We start from the raw sequence: 9,669 nt of genomic DNA, 5'->3' as shown, positions 1-9,669 counted from the left end.
CTCAGAGCTATTTTTAACACAGCTTGCATTATATTTCTCCTTCAGGCAAAGTTATTAATCAGATAGACTAAATTGGCACAAGGTCCTCGTCAATTCTGAAGAATATAATTTGTCTTTCTGTTCCTTAGTATCTTGTTCCATAAAACACATTTATGATGGGCATTTCTCAGCACAAGCAAAGAGACATAAAATGCTGTGTTTGACCCAAGGGCTCCACAGTACGATGCACAAATGAAGCTGTATTATGGCTCCACATTACTGGAGAACTTGCACATCAAGAAATTGTATTCCCTGATCCCTGGTTCTAAAAACTCCAATATTAATCGTTTTAGGAAGAGAAATCCATAATGAAAGAAAGGCTTTAATTTTGAAGGTAAACTCGCATGATTTCCGGTATTTGTCTGTTTGTCGTGCCGCTCTGCTGAACGACTTGCAGAAGCTTACCTGATCCCAAATTTCCCATCATACACCGCGACTGTGACGTCCTGTCCCAGGACAAAGCCACCTATCTGCAGAAGAGACGAACTGCCTATCTATCTATCTATCTATCTATCTATCTATCATTTTTTTCCAGCTATTAATTGATTTTTTTCAGCTAATATTAATTAGTCAAATATAACTCTAATATTAATATTAATGGTAAAATATTGATAATAATGTGCATTTTAAAATTTGGAGTCTTTCTAAGTGATTATCTTTTGCCTTTAACTTTTAAACGATTAAAAATTAAAGGTAAAGGTAAAGTGAGGATGAATGCACACCTGAGGCTAAGTTTAGCATCATAGTGTTATTTTTGAAGTAAAATCAGTCATATGTTCACATAACACTTCATTATATTTACGTCATCTGTTTGTTCTCTGCTCTTAACTTTCTCTTCTTATACCTTACAAGTGACAACTGTGAGTGTAAACTTATTTATTTATTTAAATAAATAAACAAACTTGGATCTTGGTTTCTTTGTCATTTAAAATGCAGACTATTTGGTGCTTAAAACAGTCCTGTGATTAAAAAGGTTGGTGGTTGTAGCTTTGCTATGTATCCATGGAGACACAGTTAAATTAATAGCCAGGCTCCCTCGGTGCTGTGGTTTATTTAAGTTCCTGTTTGTTTCCTCTGTTTTCTCATTTTGTTGTATTGTTGCTGCGTTGTCAGAGATTAGCACGTCCTTTCAGTCAGATTAACTGGGTGGTCTGTGTGTGTGCCTGTGTGTGAGAGAGAGACCTAGAGGTCACTGTTGAACCAGCATTAGTCTTATTAAAGTCAAATGAGCATTACAGCAGGTCTAATGGGAGTCACTGGGGCTGCGGCTCAGCAGCTTAACAACAGACAACTGCAAACAGACAGGATCTGAAAAATGTGTATGTGTGGGTCTGTGTGTGTAGAGGGAAGTGTGAGACAATGTAAAATTCACACACCCTTGTTTACAGGAGCAAAGACAGACTGGGTGAGAATAACTAGAAGCAGTCTCTTTGTTTGTCTTTTGCTGAAATTTTGCAGGTAAACGCAGGTCATGTGTCTTAAAGTAGAGCTAGTCAGTTCCTGAATTAATTAAAATAGTTATACTAACATCACTGGCTCCTAACATAGCTTTAGGTTCAGTATTCTGTGCAGCTGTAATAAAGAAATAAACTTTAATACAGGAAGCCCGGTAATCACTGAAGTCTGCAGTGCATCCTGGAAACTCATCAGCCTTAGAGGAACAGCAAAGACTGGAAATTTACTAAAATTCATTGATTTTATTAGTTACAATGGACTTTAAACCACATTTGGTGTTTGTCAAGGTGGAAATGATGGATGCAGACTGTTTACAGCTGATCATCTGCAGGCAGCACAGCTAAACCTAACCATAATATCACAAAACAAAACAAGAATAACCACAGTAACATGTGAAAAATAAAGCAAATGCTGATAAATTAAGGGATGTTGATGATGAGTTACATGTATATAACCACAGCTGTTTAGAAGAGTGATAAACCTTTAAAGTCCCCCTCCAGAGACCAAAGAAATCCCTCAAAGGAGTTACACAATGGCCTTAATGATCGACACTATTTTGGTCTTTAGAAAGTTCCACTCAGCCTTAAACACAATAATAAAGAGCAAAGCTGTCCTGCCTCTGAAACTGAATCAGTAAAGATCCGCCGCCCACCAGCTGATGGAGGAGTCAAACTGAGACGTTTAAGTGTCTTTTACTGTGTAATTCAAACTGTAGATTGTCACTTAGATTTACCATAACTCACAGGAGGACCTAATGGGCTTAGTCATGCACATCTGGAGCAGCAGAGGTAGAGAAGGATTGTGGAAAAGTGAGTCTTTTTATTAGGCCATATATTTTCACATTTGTAAGTCCCCAGACAAGGGCTGGGGGTGAGGCAATAGTAAAAGGCGTGAAAAGAAAGAAGTCAAATGCAGCAGTTTGTATTAATAATATACTTTTATTATGAAGGTCATCCAATAACTGAAAACAAAGTAATAATTTTAAAGTATATACTTGAGAAACAATGAAAATGATTGCTTTATTTTCAGGGCAGCATGGTGGTTTGGTGGATAGCACAGTTTCATCCCAGGAAGAAGGTCCTGGGCTTGACTCCACCAGGTGATTGGAGCCTTTATGCATCTTTTCCCCGTGGCTGTGTGGGTTCAGCTTATGAATATTAACTATTCTCTGACTGTAACTGCACAGGAACCACTGGTGTTACCTTAAAACTATACACTGAGGACCTGTGGGGACAAGCGCTGCAAAGGTTAAGCCCCACTGAATCAGTTCAGCCCTCTAGATCTTTCTATAAACCAAAATGACCTTCATAATAATGTGTTAAGACTTGGCTGCTGAGTCAGCGAAACGTAAAGTCATGCCAGCTTTAAGGCAGCAGTTTTTACTCATTGCCTTATTTCTTTAATGTTCTGCAAAGTGTTCAATTTCTAATTGGCATGTTTAAACACATTGTATTTATTAAATCATTTAATATAATGCCAATGAAAGCTTTTTTATTGAGGGGCTTAGTCTTCAAACATACTCATACGCACACATCTCTAATGAGACACACTTTACTTTCATGACTGGATATCCTATATCATTTCATTTTGCTGTCACCTCACTGTGACCGGCTCTGAGGACACATTAGCAGCACTGCCTATCATTACAGCCTCGACACTAAAAATACCAACATTAAAACTCTGCATCCTTAATTATTTTTCTACACTTTTTTAACGAACACATAACATGCTAAATATCACATGTACAGGGTTCGTACGCTTTTTTCAGGGTCAAATTCAAGCACTTTTTAAGCACTTTCAAGGTCCCTTTTTAAGCTTTTCCAGCCCCCCCCATTTTTTGATTGGTCGACATGGTACATTTTTCCACCAATAGGGAAGGAGTGTTTTTTCTTTTTTCACTCACAAGCAAAGCGTGTTTGCTAGCGCTCTCCATAAAAAACGTCGTTTTTACCGTTTCTTCCCGGAGTACACGCCACTGTTTTATTCAGAAACCCCCCCAAAAAGACATCGGTTCTACGTGACCTATCCTATCAACACAATTTAAAAACTGGTATATAGCTTGAAGTCCGCACGTTCGACCCAAGTTGAAATGGAGACTCAGGGTCCGTCGACCTCAGAGGGTTAATCAGAAAGCCTTAAGTTAGCTAGTTATGTATCGGCTAATGTTTAAAGCTTTCACTTGAGTAAATTAACTCATATTACTGCTAAGTAATGTTAGCTAAGTTCACAGCATATTCCGTAATAGCGCTGCCATACTGCATCACACTCAGTGCATTTCAATCATTTCTCCAGCGAGTTTGATAGCTAGCAAAATAATAATCATAATTTTTTAAAAAATAGCATGTGTAACGTACGTGTACTGGAAAATTATTTACTAGGCCTCACCTATCATGCGACTAGAGAACGCAAACTCCGCCATTGTTGTTTTCCATCAAACGCTCATTAAAACAGCAACCTACAGGTATGTTAGCGCACTCATCCCCGACTGTCCGAGGGAGGGGCGGGGTCACATATTGAAACAGACGCAAGGCAGCCCAGGCGGGGAAATTCTGCTTTTGCGTCTCATTTTATTTCTCTATATGATAAGAAAACAATTCAATCAGATAGCTATTTATTGTGAATGAAATACAGTTACATTTTCAAGCACTTTTAAGCACCACATCTGAAATTCAAGCACTTTTCAAACCTTGAAAAGACGACATTAGAATTCAAGCATTTTCAAGGATTTCAAGCACCCGTACGAACCCTGCATGTATGACAGATATGGAGTCGCTTGTGACTGCCACACAAGACAAGAGATGTCTGACAGAACGTTGTTGGAAATCAAAGAAAATGGCAGATTTCCATCAAATATGAATTCTGCAAACATTAATCTCCTGCTAAAACCAGGCAAAGACCCTGTATATCCCTCAAGCTATCGTCCAATATCCCTTATAAATGTAGACCTCAAAATAATCTGCAAAGCTCTCTCGAAGAGACTAGAGAAAATAACCCCCCTCTTAATTCATCCTGACCAAACTGGTTTCATAAAAGGTAGGCACTCATCAACTAATACACGTAGATTACTTAATTTGATAGACTACTCATACAGTAAAAACCTTGAAACTACAATATTTTCTTTAGATGCAGAAAAAGCGTTTGACAGAGTTAACTGGAAATTTCTATTTGCAACTTCACACAAATTTGGTTTTGGATCTTCTTTCATCAACTGGTTAAAAATATTATATAATTCCCCAACAGCTTGTGTCAGAACAAATGACCAAACATCCTCCAGCTTCTGTCTCCTGAGGGGCACCAGACAGGGATGCCCACTCTCCCCTTCACTGTTTGCAATTTTTATCGAACCACTAGCAGCAGCAATTAGACAGAATTCAGTAATTAAGGGCATAAAATGCAAGAACGTGGAACATAAAATCAGCCTTTATGCGGATGATGTATTACTCTTTCTCCAAAATTCACAAACCAATATCTCTGGGGTGATTGAATTGATAAACTCTTTTGCAAGAATATCAGATTACTCAATTAACTGGTCAAAATCTACAGTCCTTCCGATTAATTGCTCCTTTCATAATTCCTCTTCTACTCCACTGCAATCGGGAAATATAAAATATTTAGGTATTAATGTTTCTCCCAAGCTTGCAGATCTAACTAAATTAAACTATATCCCACTTTTAAAGAAAGTAGAAGGCGATCTGGCTAGGTGGAAATGTCTACCCATATCACTCATGGGAAGGGTTGCCGCTATAAAAATGATGGTCTTACCAAAAATAAATTATTTATTCTCAATGATCCCAACTAAACCGCCACAAGATTGGTTCAGATCTCTAGATTCATATATGTCCAAATTCCTTTGGAAAAATAAGCCCCCACGTATAAGCTTAAAAACACTACAAAAGACGAAGGATAAAGGAGGATTAGAACTACCTAACTTTCAGCACTACTTCTTAGCCAACAGGCTCCAATTTATCTCAGGATGGCTAAAACATACCCTCTTAGATGAACCTTGGCTAGATGTAGAACAAGCACTTTGCAATAATCTAGAGATTTCAGATCTACCATTTATCAGCTCAAACATCCAACGACATGAATGCTTCAAAAGTGTCAACATTAGCTCCTCTCTGACAGCATGGTGGGAGTTTCTGAAGTTGACAGAGTCTTCATTAATCCCATGCAAACGTACACCTATCTGGAACAACCCTGACATATTACAAAACAATAATATGATAAACTTTTCAGATTGGAGTGGTAAAGGAATCAAATATTTAGAACATATATTAGAAGGAACAGAATTTATTTCATTTGACAGACTAGTTACACAATATGGGATCAACAAGAAAAGATTTTTAGAATATCAACAAATTAAATCCATAGTAAAAAAGAAATTTAAACCGGGTCAAGTTGAACTACAAACACCACCAAGTGTGGTTCAATTTCTTACTCTTAAAACCCCCAAATTACTATCCAAAATATACAGAATGCTTTGTAAAACAGATGAATCAATATCACTTCCTATTGCAAAATGGGAAGCGGATTTATCAGTTAACTTAGACCAAAACTTCTGGTCTCAGATTTGCTTAAAAACCTTTCATCTAATTAGAAATCCCAGTCTTCAATTAATTCAATACAAAATACTACATAGAGTGCACTATACAGGTCATCGGATGTTCAAGATGGGCTTTACGTCTACCAACAACTGCTCACACTGCCAAACCAATTCACTGGACAATTATATCCACGCTCTTTGGTTCTGTCCACCAGTTCAGAAGTTTTGGCGTGAGATATGTGAAGACTTATCAAAGTGTCTGAAATGTAACATTCCAACTTCTCCTTTAGTATGTTTGTTGGGCAGCTTAGATAATGTCACTTCAGAAAAGAATATAGCCCACATGGTTTTCACTGCCCTATGCATAGTCAAGAAAACAGTCCTCATGAACTGGAAAAATAAAAATAATCTTAATTCTAACCAATATAGAAATTATCTATTAGATTACATTAGTCTTGATACAGCCTCTGCCACCACATCAGATCAATTGCTCTGGGCTCCTCTGATCAGCTCCATCACCTAGTGGGGGTGGGGGGTCATAGTTTGGTCCCACCTTCACTGTTGTGATTGGTGTGGGGGTAGGGACAGGCTTAGGGCGTCGGGGGGTTCCCCAGGAGCATCTTCCTTGGGGGGCTCAACCCAGGGTAGCGGTCATGGCCAATTAGGGGCTCTGTCGGCTCTTAGGTGACGGTTTCCTCGTGGCTGCGTGCAGCGGGGCTAGGGGAGGGTCTGTGCTGACGGACGTGGGTTACTGACCTGGTAGCCTGGCTGCCCCTGGGTGGATCCGGGACGGGCGTGAGGTTCTGGGGGCGCTCCGTCTCTGGGCTGGGGCCCTGGCCGGGCCTCAGGGGTTTGGGTCCTGGTTGGTGTGTTGCCGGGGTTGTGGGCGGGTGGGTGTATGGGGGCCCAGCCCTGGCGCAGGGTGCCGCCGGTGCATCGAGCCACCTGGGGGGCTCTTCAACTGGTGGGGGAGGATGTCACATCTTGCAGGAGCTTTCCTCTCCTCAGGAATTCTCTCTGCAGGAGGGGGAGATACAGGAGAGGTGGAGGAAGATCTCAGCCTGGGCGTCTATTGTCTTGTGTAGTCTGGAAGATGAGTGGATGATGGGGTGGGTGCAGTTTTCTCTGTGGTGGGGTCGGGTGGACTGTCCCGGGCTCTGTGGGGCTGGGCGGCGCTGCTGCACTGGGCCCCGGTCCGGATGGGCCTGGGCCCCCTTTCCCTGGCGGGTTGCAGAGTATGGGGGTGCCTACTGGGGTCAGCGGGGGAGCTGGCCCTAGGGAGGGGTCACTTGCCCCTCCCTTCCTTCCCTCCCCATCTCCACGGAATCCAAATTACCATCAGGGTGTACAACCTCACCCCTGGCGTCGTTGCCCACCTCTCAATTTTAAATACACGTAGACATTGAGGGCTATCAGGAGGGGCTATGCGCTTACCTGCTGCTCTGGCAGGTAGCTCCATGCCCTCCTGGGTTTTAAATGCACCTTAGAACACACATACATTAACACTACATATGAGCGGGCGGAGGGAGGTTTGGAGTCTTCTCACACGCCCGTTCTCTGCGGCCTGCTGGAGTGGGGGGGCTAGGAGGAGGAGTTGGCCGTCCGACTGGGGTCTGGTGTGTGGAGCCTCCCTGCTGCTGCGGAGTCGGGGCAGTCTGCTTCTCCCCACTGCAGGGAAAAGGGTAACACCACCTGGGTCTGGGTGCAGTTTCCCCCTCCAGGGGCAAGGGTACCTAGACCCGGTTCTTAGAGTACGCTTGGGGAGTGTGATTGTGTGTACAGCGTCTCTTTATGTCTGTCTCCACGTTGGGTGAGTGTGGAGTAATTGCCTATGAGAGCATGAGGGTGGGAATGGATGTTTGTATCTGTGTGTGCCTGTATGTCTGTGTCTATATGTCAGGTTGGGTATCAGACGCCACCTCTCTGGGGACATCTCAGGTCCTCCAAGGTTTGGAGGCCTATCTCCCCCCACCACTTCCCCTGCCGGTGGCGGACGCCCCCAGACATCGGTGCGTTGGTGGTTCTTTGTGTCCGGGGGTGGGCGTCCAGATACACACCGGCTCACTCCTTGGCGGCTGCTTATCGAGGCCTGGAGCCTGGGGCTCGCTCGGGCCACTTCGGGGGTGGGGTGCCCTCGGCCTCTCGGCCCGGGGCTCGGTCACTCAGGCGCAGCGGGCTGCCGGCGGAGCTCACGGGCACGTCACTGCAACCCCCCCTGGCCTCTGCTCCGCGGCTGCTGAGTGACCCCTCATCTGGGACTCTCCTCAGCTCTTTCTGGGACAGTGGCGCGGCTGCCCCTCTGTTGGTCTTCCTTGGTCTCTTCTGTTCTGGGGGCCTCTGGATGTCTGGAGTTTTGATCTCCTCCACACCTGCTTCATGCCCTGGAGGATGGGACTGTGGCCCCCCACACCCTCTAGCAGATCATTACATGAAGGAACCTTTTAAAAAAATCAAGCGCGCTCATGCTCACAGGTGTACACACAGGTGATCACACACACAAACTACACCCTTTTTGGCTCCTACCTCAAAGCACACTGTGCGCTGTCAATCTTACGTGCTGCACAACAATGTTTAACATTTAATATTTACTGCCATATTCCCATATATCATTGTGATGTTGTTTATTCTATTACTCTTGTTTTCTTCTGCTTGTTTTCTTTTTTCTTTCTCAACAGGTGATCCAGGTGGTCAATATGTATTTTTTTTTTTTGTCTGCTTATTCTGTTGGTTTTTGTTTTTTTGCCCTTTTTCCCCGTCCTTCTTCCCAGCTGTTTTTCTTTCCCTCTTTCTTTATCCCCTTTCTTTCCCCCAGTAAAGTCTGTCCCGCATACAACAAGTAAAAATAAAATAAACAATTAAAGGTGAATCAAATAGACCATTACGGCAAGGCTGGGATGGTCCATTTGGTAAAGTAAATCCGTTGGGCATCTTTCTTCGCCTTTAGACAATAATTCTAATGGCAAAAGATCCAAACGGGGCAGGCAAAAAAAAAAAAAAAAAAAAAGACAAGAGATGTCTGAATATTTTTTGAATGATTTTTTTATTTTATTTTTTTTTTGCGGGGGGTGGGGTTGGGTGCAAAGGAGAGATAGATGAGAAACCGACAGAGTATAACATCAAAGCTGGGATTACAGAGGTGCTGGTATTTTATGCTGGCGATCCAACTAGCAGCTGACAGGAAGGAAGTCCCTGCACCCTGTTTGCATGCACAGTCATGGACAAGGATACACATTAAAACACTTCAGGGATTCAGTATGTAAACGAGCATGCTCAAAGAATTATGCAACGGACACACACACACACACAGTTTAAATGTTACAGCGGTCTGGCCAACACTCTGCTGATTTAAAATGAGAAATAAATGGTCGGGGAACAATGACAAAACACACATACACTAAGGTAGAGAAAAAAAAAGTTCAGCATGCAGATATTCCACAGGTATTTGGTGTGTGTACATAAAAGATAACATACATTCAACTCCAATTAGGGCCATGATCATTATTTTGTACTCAGACAGAACCCACAAATTCATCAAGACAGAGTTTACTGAGGTCATGCAGTAGAGTTGTTTTCCTATGGACTTCTTTGTTTTTTTTTTTGCAGCCACAGCGATTGCCCCCTGCTGGTCATCA

The sequence above is a fragment of the Pelmatolapia mariae genome, linkage group LG14 (assembly GCF_036321145.2).
Source record: "Pelmatolapia mariae isolate MD_Pm_ZW linkage group LG14, Pm_UMD_F_2, whole genome shotgun sequence".
Classification (NCBI taxonomy): Eukaryota; Metazoa; Chordata; class Actinopteri; order Cichliformes; family Cichlidae; genus Pelmatolapia; species Pelmatolapia mariae.
This window is presented reverse-complemented; position numbering follows the sequence as displayed.